The sequence below is a fragment of the Lithobates pipiens genome, unplaced genomic scaffold (genome assembly GCF_037356315.1).
Source record: "Lithobates pipiens isolate NorthernLeopardFrog02 unplaced genomic scaffold, aLitPip1_a1.2 Scaffold_16, whole genome shotgun sequence".
NCBI classification, from domain to species: Eukaryota; Metazoa; Chordata; class Amphibia; order Anura; family Ranidae; genus Lithobates; species Lithobates pipiens.
The window spans coordinates 556,147,641-556,165,375 of NW_027507748.1; the positions used below are offsets into that span (position 1 = coordinate 556,147,641).

General features: G+C 45.9%; 2 protein-coding genes across 2 annotated transcripts in view; one reads left to right on the forward strand and one right to left on the reverse strand.

Moving 5' to 3' along the window:
• The window catches only part of NEMP1 (nuclear envelope integral membrane protein 1), a 198,669-nt gene extending 197,161 nt beyond the window's left edge, over positions 1–1,508 (reverse strand). The window contains exon 1 of the mRNA XM_077483566.1: positions 1,333–1,508. The gene's annotated coding sequence lies outside the window, so the exon portion shown is untranslated. The remainder of the gene's footprint in view (positions 1–1,332) is intronic.
• Positions 1–17,735, forward strand: part of NAB2 (NGFI-A binding protein 2) — an 87,398-nt gene that overhangs the window by 5,209 nt on the left and 64,454 nt on the right. The gene's annotated exons all lie outside the window — the stretch shown is intronic.

Below are 17,735 nucleotides of genomic sequence, written 5' to 3' on the forward strand. Positions count from 1 at the left end.
GGCAGCGGTAATACAAGGGCGCATTTAACCCTTTATTCGGCTGCTAGCGAGGAAGTTAAAAGCACCCTGCTAGTGGCCAAATAGCGCCACTAAAACAATGGTAAAGTGCTGCTAAAACTAGCAGCGTTTTACTGTCAACGCCTGCCCGTCCCAGTGTGAAAGCAGCCTAAAAGTATATCTTTTTTTTATAAGTAGGGGAATCCTGTTTTGTATCAAGTAGGAAAGGATAAAACACCTGTCTGTCTGTCTGTGTCCAAGTCTGGAGATTTTCTTTCACTGCTTCTCCTTTAGGAAATCTCTCCAAGTTGAGGGAAATCGTATTTCCTATTGGGAGATTTGCCCACATTCCCTGTTCCTTGAACAACTAAAAAAACGTGGGTTTTCCCTCACTATCAGTGACCACTGGGACTAAAAGTGAGGGAAAAATACAGAGGACAAATACAGAAGACAAATACAGTGGATGAAACCTGACAGGGCTGATGACATAATCATGGTCTGACATAATTCTTTAGTCTTTCTCGAGGCACCCCATTCTAAAATGTAAAAAACAAAACTAAAATTTTTACCTAACACAGCAACATCCACACATGTAGGACACCCAACGTTAGAGCTCATTTATTCTTCCAAAGCAAATACATCTTTGCACACTGGTACTGACCAGTATTCCAATGTTTCTCTTCTCCTTCAGCTCCTCACCCTCACACAGCTAATGGGACCCCAGTGCTGATGGAGAGGGCAAAAAAGGATGCTGTGCTGGCACCCGACATCCTCCTTATCAACCAATGACATCATTGATTGTTAGGATGCCAGTGGCTGGGATATTGTAATGGTGCACAATGAAAACCTGTGGCTTTGTGTAATTAAAGGGCAGGTTTATATCACCTGCTGGTTTGTATACAATTTTGGGGTAATTTTTAAGGATTTTTCCAAGGCACCCCCAAAGAAACCTGAAGGCACCCCAGGGTCCAGGGTACCCTGGTTGGAAAAGGTTGATCTAGGCACAGGTGCACTTTAACCGATTAAGAGATTATTTGTAAACTGTAACCTTCTCAGCTCAGGAACCGCAGCAATTCACAATTAAAAAACACAAGGCACATTAGTTCACATAAACAGATACAACATATTTCTTATCCCAAATGTAGTTCTCCCTGTTTAGAAAAGCTTCAAGAAAGGTATTACCTTTCAAATAGGGCTTAGACTTAAAATGTAACTAACTAATAAGACATAATTGAAACACGATTTTCAAAGCAGAGCAGCATTCACACATTTAATAGGAACATCACCCTCTGTGTTATTTTGCTGTGCTGTGCTAATTTTTTTCCCCCCTCTTACCTGGTTATTTTCAAAACACATACATGTCCAGCAAACTGAGCATTGCCCTGCTGTAATCCACTGCTTTGTCACCGCAGGACAATGGTGACGCAGCCATCTTCCTTGTTTGGGAGTCAACTGTCCATGTTCTTGAAGCTGGCCCTGTTTGATGTTGTGTGGTGCATATACATTGTATTAGAGATCGCTCTAAAGCCTCCTAGGATGTGAGACATGAATATCCCAGGAGGCTTCAGGGAGGTGGGGATGTTATTGTCACCTAGACAAGAAAAGCAGAAGCACGGGCAGCATGCCAAAAAAAGGATATTTAATAACTTGAAAAATAATTTTCAATCATTTTATATCTGAAACATTCATTAATAGAATATTTGTGTTCCTGCCAGAAATCCAATGAGGCTGTAATTTCCTATGATTCTGCTGTATTCAAATTTTAAGCATTGTTTTCAACCTTGCAAGGTTCACTTCTGTGACCTACACAACGCCACCTATGTTATAAGCCTATGTTCACATCTTTGTGTGCTGTGCGGGCTGCGTTTGTGAGGGCATGGCAGCCCATTCATTTAAATGGGCAGCCGTGCCTCACAAAACACACGGAAAAGGTCTCTGCACCTTTCCAGGAATCGCAGCCCACATGGGAACTGCACTACAGTCTGGTTCCCACTACAGGTGTGATTTCCAGTGTGGGTGGTGTGCCATTAAGATTAAGGGCACCTGCCTGTGGGTCCCTCATTTTGTGTGTGGGTAGATGCAGCTGTGAGACGAAAATCCGGTCTCCCAGGGGCTTCCACCTGCACAAGTGTGAATGTAGGCTAAAGATGAAGAGCGGAAGAGATGTTCTGTAGTGTAAATCAGGAACAAGCAGTCTAGGGTAGCTGTGCTGTTTCTTCAAATATACAGAACAGTAAGGCTGGGTTGACACCTATGCGAATTGGATGCAGGTTTCCCCGCATCCAATTCGCATAGCAGGAGAATGTGACCGGCATTCTATCGAGCCAGTTCACATATTTCCGGGGGGCTGTGGAGCACACCACACAGAAGCATCTTTAGCTCAGTTTCAGAGCCGAATTCAGGCAAAGATTTAGCCCTGATTTGTCCCTGAACCGTAGAATGGAGACGCACAGTGTCCCTGTGAGATCTGCAGCCGGTTCCAGTGGTAACCGAGCCTTTAGGGCTCGATTAAAACCGCATCACTCATTTAAGAGCAATCTGCGATGGATTGCTTTTCAAAGAGCAGTGCAGGCGCGGCTGAGCGGCATTTAGGAGATGATACTGTTGGCTCCTGAATGCCTTTTTTGACAGCTAAACAAGCACTTTGAATGGGAACTAGTCTACTATTTTACCCACTAGTCTACCATTTTACTCACTGTTAATGTGCAGTCCCATTCACTTGAATAGATCATGTTTGGTGGTGCATCTCTAAAGGAGATGGGAGAGCAACATGGCTCAATCATCTGTACACCCCCAACTTTCTTCCTTTGCAGCTTAAGGTGGATCTGTAAAAACACAGCTCAACCACCTATTTTACCATCCTCCCCTGAGCGCTGTTACCCTAGCATGGGAAGTGAGTTACTGGCAAAATCAACTGGACCTGAAAATAATGCAAAAAAATAAATAAATAAAAAAAAAGAAAAATGAATGCAGCTGCTACAACGAAGGACTGGTTGCAATATAAAAAATAGCTTCTATTGGTCTCCAAAAGTAAAGAAAGTTTACATACAAATTACAGTGTAGCTCTAAAATACAAAAAATAAATAGTAGTAAAAAGTGTCATGTGTAAAAGAACACATAAAGTAATACAAGGCAAGATATGGATCGAACCACAGAAATATGTTCACGTCAATTGGTAAAGGACATCATTAGGTGAACCTGTCTAGTATGCTAGTATTTACTCACTAGCACAGTTGATTGTTAGTTGTGAAAGGACGTTATCAGCTTACCAGTGACTCTATTTTTGGGGGGGGGGAGTATGGGAAGGAAGAAATGGAGAAAGGAGGAGGTGAGGGGGGGGGGTGGGGTAGGGAACTGAGAGGATCAATGAAATTACAAGAGAGGGGGGTGGGCCAGTACAATACTGTATCCTTGTCTGGTTTCCTTTATTAGTTATTAGTGCTTGGCCCAGGCACCCCAGATCTTTTCAAATTTCTTGGGGCATTTGCGATTCATATATGTGAGTTTATAAAGTGGCAATATGGAATCCATGAGGGTTCTCCGATGGGAAGCCGTGGGGGGGTTCAGGCTGCTTCCATTTAGTTAAGATAGTCTTCCTGGCATAAAACGAGGCATAGAATACAAACAGCCTCTTATGTGTGTTAGGTGTGACATTATCACATATTCCCAGGAGCAGGACAAGAGGGTCAATTGCTATGTGCAAGTGGTCTACTGAATTGATTACAGCAACCACTTCTAACCAAAATTGTTGAATGAGAGGGCAAGACCAGACAACATGTAAGAATGTACCCAGCTCAGTAGTACATTTGGGACATCTATCAGTTTGAGTTGGGTATATTCTAGAGAGTCTTTGCGGCATGTAGTATGCTCTATGGAGGAATTTGAGTTGGATATATCTATCCCTTGCTGATATCATCAGACGGATATAGTGTTGAATCCCCTCTTCCCAATCATCAGCAGCAAGGGCAGGTAAATCCTCCTTACATTTATGAAACAGTTTGGTCACTCCATCAGATCCTTCACATGATATCCGAAGATACAGGGAGGAAAGGATGCGGTCCGCACTCCTGGAAATTAGGAAACCACATGGGATTGTACGGTAACCCCCTATGGGAATTGTGCCTGTACTGCATGTCGTAATTGTAAGTATCGGAAAAACATCTGTGAGGCCGCGTACACACGGGCGGACTGTTCGCCCAACCTTGTCCGCTGAACAGTGTTTGGGCGGACAGTCCGCCCGTGTGTGGGCTTTCAGCGGACAGTTTCAGCGGACAGTTGGACGGACAAAGTCTTTCGGAAATTCCGAAAAACTGTCCGCTGAAACTGTGTTTGAGCGAACAGTCCGCCCGTGTGTGGGCTTGTCCGCTGTACTTTCGAAATGAGCGGACTGTTCCCGCTCGGAAAGTCCGCCCATTTCGAGCGCGTGTACAGGTAGGCGGGGCCCGCGAAGGAGACGTCGCGGGCTCCGCCGCCTGGAATGGGCTTAAAGGGGAACCCCAACGCCGAAAAAAATCGGCGTGGGGGTTCCCCCCAAGTCCAGACCAGACCCTTGTCCGAGCACGCTACCCGGCCGGCCAGGAAAGGGGGGCGAGCGAGCGCGCCCCCCCTCCTGAGCCGTACCAGGCCGCGTGCCCTCAACATGGGGGGTGCCTTGGGGAAGGGGGGGCCGCGCGGCCCCCCCACCCCAAAGCACCTTGTCCCCATGTTGATGAGGACAAGGGCCTCTTCCCGACAACCCTGGCCGTTGGTTGTCGGGGTCTGCGGGCGGGGGGCTTATCGGAATCCGGGAGCCCCCTTTAAGAAGGGGGCCCCCGGATACCGGCCCCCCACCCTATGTGAATGAGTATGGGGTACAATGTACCCCTACCCATTCACCTGTGAAATAAAGTACAAAAAAAAACACAACACATGGAAAAAGTATTTTATTGCACAGCTCCGGGGGTCTTCCGTCTTCGGGGGTCTTCTCGCCGGACTCCTCCGCTATGTGTGTGTAGCTCTTTTACTAGCGGAGGAGTCCGGCTTTCTTCCTCCCCGCCGCCGGCCTCTTCTCCCGACTTCGGGGGTCTTGTCCCCCTCTTCGGTTCTTCTGCCGGGCCACCGCGCCTGGTCCGGTGGCCCGGTCTTCTGTCGCCGTCTTCCGTTCTTCTGTCGCCGCCTTCGGTTCTTCTGCCGGGCCACCGCGCCTTCTTGTAGCTCTTTTACAGGCGGTGGCCCGGTCTTCTGTCGCCGCCGCTGTCGTCGTCGTCGTCGCCGCCGCCGCCGCCGCCGCCGCCGCCGCCGCCTTCCGTTCTTGTTCTTCTTCTTGTTCTTCTTCTTCTTCTCCTGGAGATGTTGACTCGACGAGCTCTCCGGCCGGAATGCCAGGGACACGCTCCGCTGCCACTTATATAGTGACAATGGGGCGGTGTCACATGGTATATGTCACATGGGTTGGTCACATGGGTTGATGTCACATGGGGACTATGACATCGTAAGGGGGCGGGGTCACCATGTGACCAACCCATGTGACATATACCATGTGACACCGCCCCATTGTCACTATATAAGTGACCGCACAGCGCGGCTCTGGCATTCCGGCCGGAGAGATCGTCGAGTCAACATCTCCAGGAGAAGAACAAGAAGAAGAACAAGAAGAAGAACAAGAACGGAAGGCGGCGGCGGCGGCGGCGGCGGCGGCGGCGACGACGACGACGACAGCGGCGGCGACAGAAGACCGGGCCACCGCCTGTAAAAGAGCTACAAGAAGGCGCGGTGGCCCGGCAGAAGAACCGAAGGCGGCGACGGAAGACGGCGACAGAAGACCGGGCCACCGGACCAGGCGCGGTGGCCCGGCAGAAGAACCGAAGAGGGGGACAAGACCCCCGAAGTCGGGAGAAGAGGCCGGCGGCGGGGAGGAAGAAAGCCGGACTCCTCCGCTAGTAAAAGAGCTACACACACATAGCGGAGGAGTCCGGCGAGAAGACCCCCGAAGACGGAAGACCCCCGGAGCTGTGCAATAAAATACTTTTTCCATGTGTTGTGTTTTTTTTTGTACTTTATTTCACAGGTGAATGGGTAGGGGTACATTGTACCCCATACTCATTCACATAGGGTGGGGGGCCGGTATCCGGGGGCCCCCTTCTTAAAGGGGGCTCCCGGATTCCGATAAGCCCCCCGCCCGCAGACCCCGACAACCAACGGCCAGGGTTGTCGGGAAGAGGCCCTTGTCCTCATCAACATGGGGACAAGGTGCTTTGGGGTGGGGGGGCCGCGCGGCCCCCCCTTCCCCAAGGCACCCCCCATGTTGAGGGCACGCGGCCTGGTACGGCTCAGGAGGGGGGGCGCGCTCGCTCGCCCCCCTTTCCTGGCCGGCCGGGTAGCGTGCTCGGACAAGGGTCTGGTCTGGACTTGGGGGGAACCCCCACGCCGATTTTTTTCGGCGTTGGGGTTCCCCTTTAAGCCCATTCCAGGCGGCGGAGCCCGCGACGTCTCCTTCGCGGGCCCCGCCTACCTGTACACGCGCTCGAAATGGGCGGATTTGCCTCCTCCTTACGTGGGCGAGTCCGTTCATTTCAAAAGTTGAGCGAACTGTTTGCCCAACCTTGTTCGTCAAACAGTCCGCTCGTGTGTGGGCAAGTCCGCTCATGCAAATTTTGAGCGGACTGTTTGCCGAAACTGTTTGACGAACAAGGTTGGGCAAACAGTCCGCGCGTGTGTACGCGGCCTGAGAGAAGCCGAAAGCTATTCCGCAGAGTATAATAGGGGCGGAGTCTGCCCTCTGGCATAATTTGCTGTACAATCTTGATCTGGCCCATACGACAGGATCTGGGACAGATTGGAGGTGGCATAGTTTAGGATTACCCCATAGATGCGTATATGGGGAGATTGTATTGGGCTTGTTAAGTTTTCGCAGACATTTTCTCCCAGGCCCGGATGGTTCTACCCATGGGAGTTTTCATTGCAGGATGCGCCTTGGGACCCCTAAACATCAGATTACTCAGTGCTGAGTAGGACCCCAGAATTTGCCGCCTCCAAGTTTACAGAAGGATTGGAGTGTGACTGAGAGAACGACCAGCGCACATCACCATGACTGCTGCCCAGTAGTATCGTTTAAAGCAGGGAAGTGCTAGACCCTCCATTTAGAGAGGGAGATGTAGGGTATCCCGAGTGACCCTGGTTGCCAATCCCACCCAGATTAAAATATTAACTATTTGGTCTAATTTATGGAAGAAGGAGTTAGGAATAGGGACTGGAGTATTACGACATACATTGAGGAAGAAATGACATTTTAAGGAGGTTAATCCTTCCCACAGGTGATAGGGGTAGAGATTTCCATGTTTGGCACCTAGCTGTGAGTTGGTGTAGGATTGGGTATACATTATCTGTCAGATACGAGGAAGGGTCCTTCTGTATTTCAATACCTAAGTATCTAAATTTGGTGACTAGGGCTAGTAGTATCTGGGCCGCCAGTGGGGGGAGGGTCTGGGATAGTGGAAAAAGGGTTGATTTGTTGAAGTTGATCCAGATGCCTGAGAAGAATCCATATTGGTTGATAATTTCCAAAGCTGCTTCCAAAGAAGCTGACACATCCAGAAGAGGAGTGCGTCATCTGCGTATAAGGAGAGCTTCTCAGTCAGTGGACCCACTGTTACCCCTTTGACTGCTAAAGAAGATCTAATTAGGATAACTAGGGGTTCTATGGCGAGGGCAAATAACCCTGGGGACAGCGGGCATCCTTGCCTGGTTCCCCTTCCCAGGGACAAAGAAGGTAAGAGGATACCGTTTGTTTTGACTCTAGCAAAGGGGTGTCTATACAACAGTTGTATCCAGGAAACAAATTTGGGACCAAAGTTAAACCGATCGAGGACTCGCTAGAGAAACTCCCACTCCACATAGTCGAAAGCCTTCACGGCATCCAGAGAGGCCACGACACCCTGATATCCTGCACTTGCCACCTGGGATATATTTGTATACAAACGGTGTAGGTTGATGTTGGTACCTTTGTCTGGCATAAATCCTGTTTGATCACCATGAATTAGGGAGAGAATGACCGAATTGAGTTTATTTGACAGGATTTTACTATTTTGGTGTCAACATTCAGAAGTTATATGGGGTCATAGGAAGCTCATAGTTCAGAGTTTTTATTAGGTTTGAGTTCTACCACAATCCCTTTTTCTGACATAGAGGGTGGGAGGCATTTCTACTCTAGCATTGTTAACAGCAGGTCATGAAGTTGAGGGACAAGGAGCTCGCTATTAATTTTGTAAAATTCTGCCAGTAATCCATCAGGGCTCGAGGGTTTTGGCCATTTGAAGTGTGGCCACTGCTATTTGTACCTCTTTAACAGTAATGGGGAAGTCCAGGCCAGTGTGGGCCTCATCCGAAAGTGTCCGAAATTCCATCTGGTCTAGAAACACCAGCAGGCTGGAGTAAAGTCAGCTCTGGAAGTATAAAGGTGCTCGTAATACCTAGCAAATTGGGCATTAATCCGGAGCGGGCAGACTGCAATTTCACATTGTCATCTTTAAGATTAACAATGTGTAATGTAGTGGAGTGTTCCCTAGCCAGCTATGCCAGTAGTCTACCTATTCTCTCCCCATGCTCAAAAATCCTCTGTGACTGAGACAATAGCAGCTTCCTGGTAGAGGCTGCTCTTAACAGTGAGATTTCTTTATAGAGGGACTGCATGGCGTCATATGTTGGCGCATCTTTATTGGCGCATCTTTATTGGTCACATAATTAGATTCCAAAAGCTGAACCTTTCTTTCAGCTTCCTCCAGTGCGAGTTCTGTGTTCCTCCTAACCCTACCAATAACCGTTTTGTGTTGCTCCCGGGTATAAGCCTAGTAGACATCCCAGAGCATCGGAGGGGGGCCTTGCCTCTATTGTGCACCCAGTAAATTCCCTGCTCTCCCACGACCTGAGGGGCCATCCGTTCATCAGTAATCCACAGACCAGAGAGTGGCCACAGTACAGATCCGGCCGGTGAATCAGTTTGTAACTTCATTAGCAGAGGTGCATGATCCGAGATGCCATGGGGCAGAATCTCCACCTCCTGAACACGGGAGAGCAGGGAGTCACCTGCATAAATCAGTTTAATTCTAGAAAAGCAGGTATAAGTGGCAGAGTGACAGGTGAACTGTTTCTTCCCTGGATGTTTCAACCTCCAGACATCATTAAAACCATAGACCTCTGCCCATTGGGATAAGGGGGAGTCACCAGGGGGGCCTGAATTAAACCTGTCTAAAGTAGGGTTTGGAGTCATATTAAAATCCCTGGCCAGTATTACACCAGCTGAGGGGTATTTGGCCATCAGCTTGGTATGTTTACAAAGAAATATCTAGGGTGGCTGGGGGAGATGTAGAATCCCACAATCAAAAGTTCCAATTTATCACACATTCCATCAAGGGCTACATAACTTCCCTCTGGGTCAAGAAGGAGAGCTAACAAGGTAAAGTGGAGAGACTTGTGGCCCAGGACACTGACACCATCATAGCTATGATGAAAAGGTCGAATGGTAGTACGTTCCCACCCAGGCCTTCCTGAGGGCCAGTGTCCTGCTCCCCACTAAGTGAGTCTCCTGCAGTATACACACATGGGGAGTATACTTTTTCAAGTAGTTAAACACCAAACACCGTTTGATCCTGGAGTTCAAGCCTCAAACGTTCCAAGATAAAATGGTAAGGGGAGCCATCAGAGTCATATATCAAGAACTTGGGAGCATTGGATCAGTAATAATAACATATAGAGAGCATCCATATAAAGAACATTGCAATAATCACTAGTATGAGAGCATGGATAGAAAGATCTCCTATGCTATCTAGTACAAGGAGATCAGAGCTACACATTTTGCTTAAAAAACATAGAAAAGGGGAACAACAAAAAATGAAAAACCATTGTGGAGTAAGAACAGTCACTCCAACAGTGCCCCTAGCCCCCCACCTGGCACCACCCCCAGAACTTTGGCATGCCTCCTTCTCAAAAAGAAACATGGCAACTGCCAATGGGGGTCGTGAACCGTGGGACACTTAAGTGTTGTAAGTACACACAAAGAGTCCTCTTGTAAAATTGAAGGATTAACGGTCCCTGCAGATTGAAAGGTCACCCAGAAAATTTCCGGGGGTACAAGATTTAAACCAGTTGCAAACTGTTCTTGAATGGTGTCCTCCCTTCGCCAGTAAGATATGTGAGAGCAAGGGTAGTGCTCTGAGATAGAGGTGAGCCCAGACATGAAAACATCCCAGGGTACATACAAAGTTACAGGCACCTTGCAGGCTCAGGCAGTCTATCCTCCAACATGTGGCAGTGGGGGGAGGAGTAGCATGAGCATGGTCTAGCCATGCAAACAGAGGAAAACAGGCAGGTAGAGAAACAAATATGCTATATAGCTTACAGTTAGTATCAGCCTCTAGGTAGGGTCTACAGCCATTTTGACGCATCTTCAGAAGAGGTAAGGAAACGCACCGTCCCCCTATCTTGCACTCTCAGCCGGGCGGGGAACGGCATACCATATTTGATTCTCTTGTTGCGCAGGTTTAGCTTCACACGGTCAAAGGAGCAGCAAAGCTTCTGAATGTCCACAGGGTAGTCGGGGAAGATCATGAGTTACGCCTCCTCATGGCACAGCACTTCTATCTTTCTTGCTTCTCTGAGGACCAGATCTGGGTCCCTGAAATTTAGGAGCTTCAGGATGAAAATGCATGGAGGAGCTCCCTGGGGCCCCTGGGCAGCAGGCATTCTATGTGCCCTCTCCACCACAAAGAAATTAGAGAATGGGGCACGTGGGAGGAGGGTTTGCATCAGGTGCTCCCTGAACGCTGTTGGGTCAGTTCCCTCTTCTCCTTCCGGCAGCCCCACGATGCAGAGATTATTACGGTTCTCGAAAACCTCCGCTCCTCTAGGGTCTTAGGGTAAGATGGGAACGGAAGCAGCCCATATCCCGACGGATCAGACTGATGTCTAGCTGCATAGTTTCTATCTTACCCGTTAGGGTTGATTGGCAGGTGTTGATTGCCTGCATCAGTGCATCAAAGTTGGACTGCTCCCTCAGCGCTGGGTCTGTGTCAGTGTTTTCGATTTGGGAAGCCATGTTAGTTGCAGCAGCGGGAAGAGGGCCCCTTTCCCCTTGGTCATACCTGTCACTGGCGGCGGATCCTTCTTTCTAGGCATGATAGGATAGCCAGTCTGCAGAGAAAAAGGGCATACAGCAGGAGGCTGGGAGAGAACTCATTCAGTGCACGTCTACTCCAGTGGCCATCTTGGACACGTCCCCGTACAACACATAGATTAATTATTATGCAGACTGTGAGCAGTTTGAGTGTTTGTTCCCTATAGTGGTTAATATACACATGTCTATATTTAGATGTAAAAACTGAAGAGGTTATATAAAATATTGCTTTAAGGTAAGTGCTACAATAATAACGCAAAAAAAATGCTCGCTGCAAATATTCTAAACTTTCCATTAAAACAGTCCCAATGGTAGCCAGCACACTTTACCTGGGATGTGCTCACCCCCAAAGAAATATCCAAACAAATCCAAAACCTGTCTTGTAGGGGAGATAAATCAAAGCATCCATATTTAATTAACAATGTTTAGATGGAGTTTAGTACATCTTTCCCAAGACAATAAAACGGAAAGCTAAATGTTCCATATAAAAAGACTCTTGGCACCATTTCTGTGTGGATGTGTTACTGGAGGATTTCTTATCTAAGAGCCATGAAACAAATCCCTGTAATTGACAGCTGCTGGGCTAGATGTCAAGGCTTGATTCACTCATGTGGAATAATTGTCATTGTGTTTATGCATTACAAGGAAATGTGTTTAATAGGACATCACATAATACATCAGTAGAAAGGTTAGTTGGCTCTTTCTTTTGCCGAATAAAGAAATGACAGGTTGATTTGCTTATAAATGTCCTTAGTACTTAGTGTGTGATTATAATACAATGTGCAGTGTTGGACCCGATATTTTATTACATAATCTTTTACCCTTTCTTCGCATTTAAATTTGTGTTTATTTAGGTCAAAATTACTGACACAATGCAAGTTATTGTTGTGGAGAATAAATAGCTGAAGTAGAAACAGAAAGATGGTTACTTGGCAAAGAAAGGGGTACATTTTCACTATCTCCATACCACACATTATCTCTCAACTTTCTGGATGATTAGAAGTGACATCTTCTAGTACAAATTATGTCACGAAGGACACAACACTACCCCCCCCCCCCCCCACCACCTTTTATGTGCATTATAAAGAATGCATTTTGCAAAAAAAATGCATTTTCACTACTACCCCTCTGGGGTAGTATAACACTTTTTTTAAATACAGATTTACATATCAGACCAAAAAGGGAAACAACTGAGGAGCAATAAGAGACATTTGGCTCAAAAAAGTGGTTCCTTTAAATGAGGGACATTTGGAAGCTATGCTATACTAATTGACAGGGCTATGTGATATAAGTGAAGTTTCCTGACAACCAGGGAAATTGCAGAAAATAACAATAGCTAGAATTGTACTAGAGCTTCGGCACAAAGCCACAGTCTTGTGTACCTTTATGCTTTCTGTGGAAGACAAGGGCTAAGGCAAGCTGGAACCCAAAGAGCCTCAACAAGTGAGCCAAACAGGAAGAGGGACATGAGTAGCTGGATATATAGATACTTTGATATGGAAATATAGGTTCATTTGTTAGCTTTCTTTTCAAAGAGTTCAGTATAGTAATTCAGGGATCATGGGGTTTACTTTTAGTTCAAGGATCAAGGTTTACCTTTAAGAGTTTTTGGTAAAGAGTAGGAGGGGAGGTTATCTGTTAAGAACCTATCATAGGGGAGTTTAAAGTAAAAAAATAAATACATTTTGGATAGAGTAATGGAGTTAAAACCCCTGTCAGTTTTTTGCCATCTGTGACTCATTGGGGAAAGTTTCATTCACTTCATATCTATAGCCAAAACATTAAATAAAGTAAAAATCCCTCAAAAGTGAGGGGAAACCTGGAGGTCACCAGAACCAGTATCCTTATTTGAAGATTATCCCTCTATTCCTGTGCTCCTGTAAACCAGAATTAGGGATTTTCTTTCACTTTCACCCTTGGTGATAACGGTACACAGGACAAATGGAAAGGGTGACTATCCCTAATGGGACACAGACAACAATGAAAACCTTTCAAATGTCCCTCTTCACTCTATCTTAAACTAATAAAAAGTCTTGCCTTTGGATGTACTTTAGGTGGTATAAAGTAATGTCAAATTTAAGACTTGGCCAATTCAGCTCTCCCATCTGCATACCCCTTATGGACCAAAGCAATTTTTACATTTCAGCTACAGGCTGTTTGATTCGGCAATAACTTTGTCATTACTTAACCACTTAGTGACCGCACCACAATGTACTGTGATCGAATGGGCGCTCTAGGCAAAGCAACATACCCATATGTCCAAGGCAGGACTTGGGGTGGTGGGGGCCCCTGGGCTTGAGTCACTTTCGGGCCCTACCTTCTATACATTACCTTATTTATCGGCGTATAACACAAACCCCAAGTTTAGGAGGGAAATTTTAGGAAAAAACTTACATTTAAATGCCCATCAATGCAGCCTTATCAGTGTCCATCTGCTGCCTTGTCAGTGTCATTTGCAGCCTTGTCATTGCAGTCTTGAAGTTTAAAAATGGTACCGCCGAGATACAGAGTCTTGGCTCTCGGGTCCTCTTGGCAGCTCTCTGCGGCTCTCGGGTCCTCTCGCAGTCCCGAGCGGAGCCGAGAATAGCTGAGTGTACTCGGCTCAGCTCACTGTCATGCCCAGTCCCTGTGTTATGTCCATCATAGTGTGGGACTGGGCGTGACTGTGAGCGGAGCCGAGCCGAGTACACTCGGCTATGTATCTCGCCGGGGGCCCCCTATTGGGCGGGGCCCATGGGCTTGAGCCCAGTCAAGCCCAATGGTAAGTCCGGCCCTGCATATGTCACTGCCTACTTCCAGGTCTAGGGCGCTTACATCAATACTGTATATACTTATTGGGATTTTTTTTTATTATCAAAAACATGTCGCAGAATTCATTTTGTCCAAAATTGATAAAGAATGAGATTTAAAGAAAAAAAATTATTGGATATGTTTTACAGCAGAAAGCAAAAAATATAGTTTTTTGCAAAATGTTCGGTCTTTTTGTTAAAAAACACAGTGGTAATTAAATACCACCAAAAGAAAGCTTTATTTGTCTAAAAAAAAAAATTATATAAATTTTGTTTGAGTACATCATTGCATGACTGTGCAATCACCAGTTAAAGTTGCTCAGTGCCAAATAGCGAAAAATGGTCTGGTCATGAAGGGGGTAAAAATCTTCCGGAGCTGTAGTGGTTAGGATAACAAAGAAATACATAGCCTTTTTTTGTACCTAGAAAAAAAAACATATTTCTCTGGGTAATGTTGTCCTACAAACATTATTTCATCTTCTATGCAATCTGTAGAAAATTGTGCTACAAAATAAAAATATGATTTTTTTTGTTTTATATATATATATATATATATATATATATATATATATATAAAATCAGTGTTAGCTCTAAAGCAGAAAGTTCACACTTTACAAATAAGGGTTAAAGGGACATGCAATAATTGTTTCATAGGATGGTTAAAAGAGAAGTATGGGATTTTTTTTATTTTAGATTAATACTTACCTATGTCGATGGAGCATCAGATCAATGCTGCAGCTGTCCCCGCCATCTCTGCACTGAGAACTCGAGCCACCGTACATCGCCGATGGCTCAGTTTTCACAGATCCCTGGGAGGAGAGCTGCTGACGGTCAGTCAGCATCACTCCTCTCTGCTTCTTCACACTCATTGGAGCGATGAGCTGTGGAGGTGCGGGGAGCAGCTGCCTCAACGTTTTAGTCGCTCACTGAGACAGCCATCAATCAAGACAGCTGGCGGATCCAGACTTGGAAGTTGGGATGACGCAGTACCTTGACTGATGGCAGTGACGTCAGCGGAGGGCGGTCTGAAGTCAGCTCAGAGGAGTGCAAAACGAATTGCACTCTTGTGACCCATAGGAGAAGCCCAGCCTAAAAAGCTCAGGCTGGACTTCTCCTTTAAGTGTTCAGGTAGGAAGAGAGATATTTTGGGAGTCATGTTTTTCTAAAAATAAGCCTTAAGAGAGCCTTTAATTTGCTCTTGGTGCTAGGAGCCTTGCTTTAGGCTCCTAGAACAAATGTATAATTTAAATCTATAAGTTAAAGCTCCCCTCCTGCCATAGCTGTTTTTAGTTACAACCACATGTAAGGGTTTTATTACTGTGTTAGGAATTTATCACATCACTTTCTGTACCGGTGACCACACAAGAAGCAAAGAAAAGTTCACTTCTGAAGAAACATAAAGTATCTCACAAAAGTGAGTACACGCTTCACATTTTTGTAAATATTTTTTACATTGTGCTTTGCTACAATGTAAAGTAGTGAGTGTACAGCTTGTATAACAGTGAAAATTAGCTGTCCACACAAAATAACTCAACACACAGCCATTAATGTCTAAACTACTGGCAACAAAAGTGAGTACACCCCTAAGTGAAAATGTACAAATTGGGCCCAAAGTGTCAATATTTTGTATGAGCACCATTATTTTCCAGCACTACCTTAATACTCTTGGGCATGGAGTTCACCAGAGCTTCAAAGGTTGCCACTGGAGTCCTCTTCCACTTCTGCATGAGGACATCACAGAGCTGATGGATGTTAGAGACCTTGCGCTTTTCCACCTTCCGTTTGAGGATGCCCTACAGATGCTCAATAGGGTTTAGGTCTGGAGAGATGCTTGACCAGTCCATCATCTTTACCCTCAGCTTCTTTAGCAAGGCAGTGGTTGTCTTGGAGGTGTGTTTGGGGTCGTTATCATGTTGGAATACTGCCCTGCGACCCAATTTCCGAAGGAAAGGGATTATGCTCTGCTTCAGTATGTCACAGTCAGTGATGTAAGTAGCTGAGTTAAAATAAACAGAGTTACGTAACACAGTTACTTTAGAGGGTAACGAGAAATCTAACTGATTACTCTTCTCCTCATGGTAACTCAGTTCCCATTAATTGGACAGAGTTACCTCAATTACATCTACCTCCCAGGAGAATCTGCCGTGGCCGTGCTGCCTGGCCGTTGGTTCCGCCACGGGGAGGGTGGCTTTCGCCCACTGAGCTGAGAAGAGGCTGAGACTCAAAGAGAATGTCTGGACCACCCCATCCCACCCCACCTATCCAGAGAGAGAATGTAGGGAGGCGGGGCGGACACTGAAAAATTAAGTCAGCTGACACCAATCGAGTGAAGGGGAGGGTCTCTCTCTCTCCCCATGAGGAAAGGCATCCCTGAAGGCATTCAAGTAAGTGACTGTCTGTCGATTCGAATTGCAGTGCAATCGATCCATCCCAAGTTCTCCACCACCTCTGCTTCTTATTGATCCCATCCCTACCCACCCACCATCACTTCTACAACAGAGGTGATGTGGGGGATATGGTAGGGATGAGATCAGTGGTGGTGGGGGAGGGGATCAGTAAGAGGCAGAAGTGGTGGTGGTGGGAGAGGATGGCACCACCACCGCTGCCACCCCCCCAAGTACCACGCTGCCTGCCACCCCCCCAAAGTACCACTGCTGCCACCCCCCCAAGTACACCACCACCACTGCCACTTCCCCAAGTACCACTACTGCCACCCCCCCAAGTACCACTGCTGCCACCCCCTCAAGTACCTTTGCTGCCACCGCTCAAGTACCACCGCTGCCACTCACCCTCAACATTTGGGTTCAAATAAATACCAAATGTTCTAAAATACTGTATATAGTGTTTTTATTCTTCAATCAGTTAATATAAACATCTTTGATATTAAAGATGTTATAGAACGTAATTGCATTATAGAATATTTAAAAAAGTCACAGTTATTTTGTTGAGTAACTAATTACTTTTCCAATGTAGTAATTGAGTTACTAACGCAATTACTTTTTGGGAGAATTAATTTGTAACTTAACTAATTACTTTTTTAAAGTAAGATGACCAACACTGGTCACAGTATATGTTGTCATTCATGGTTCCCGGTGATCGTGTCACGGAACCGCAGAATGGGGAAGTGCCTATGTAAACAAGGCATTTCTCCCGTTCTGGCTTGTGTCATAACAGAGGTCACTGCTCTCTGTCATCAGGAGCAGCGAGCGCTGTCATGTGAGTTGAAAAAAAATAATAAAAATGCCATAAAACTATCCCCTATCTTGTAGACGCTATAACTTTTGCGCAATCCAATCAATATACGCTTATTGTGATTTTTTTTTTTACCAAAAATATGTAGAAGAATACATATCAGCCTAAACAAAGAGAAAACTTTTATTATAGCAAAAAGTAAAAAATATTGAATTTTTTTCAAAATTGTCTCTTTTTTTGTTTAAAAAAACTGCACAGGTGATCAAATACAACCAAAAGAAAGCTCTATTTGTGGGAAAAAAGGACATCAATTTTGTTTGGGTGCAACATCCCATGACTGCGCAATTGTCAGTTAAATCCACGCAGTGCCGAATCGCAAAAAGTGCTCTGGTCAGGAAGGGGGAAACATTTTCTGGGGCTGAAGCGGTTAACCTCCCTGGCGGTACGATTATTTCGGATTTTAGGTGCTAAAAGCGGTACAATTATTTTGCATGAAAATTTGGCGTTTTATATTGTAGTCCTGTAATTCTTAGGAATAACTCTCTTAAATCTGTTCAAACCAGAGTCTAGCAGACATCCTGGGTATAATAAAGTTTGAAAAATGAAATCAT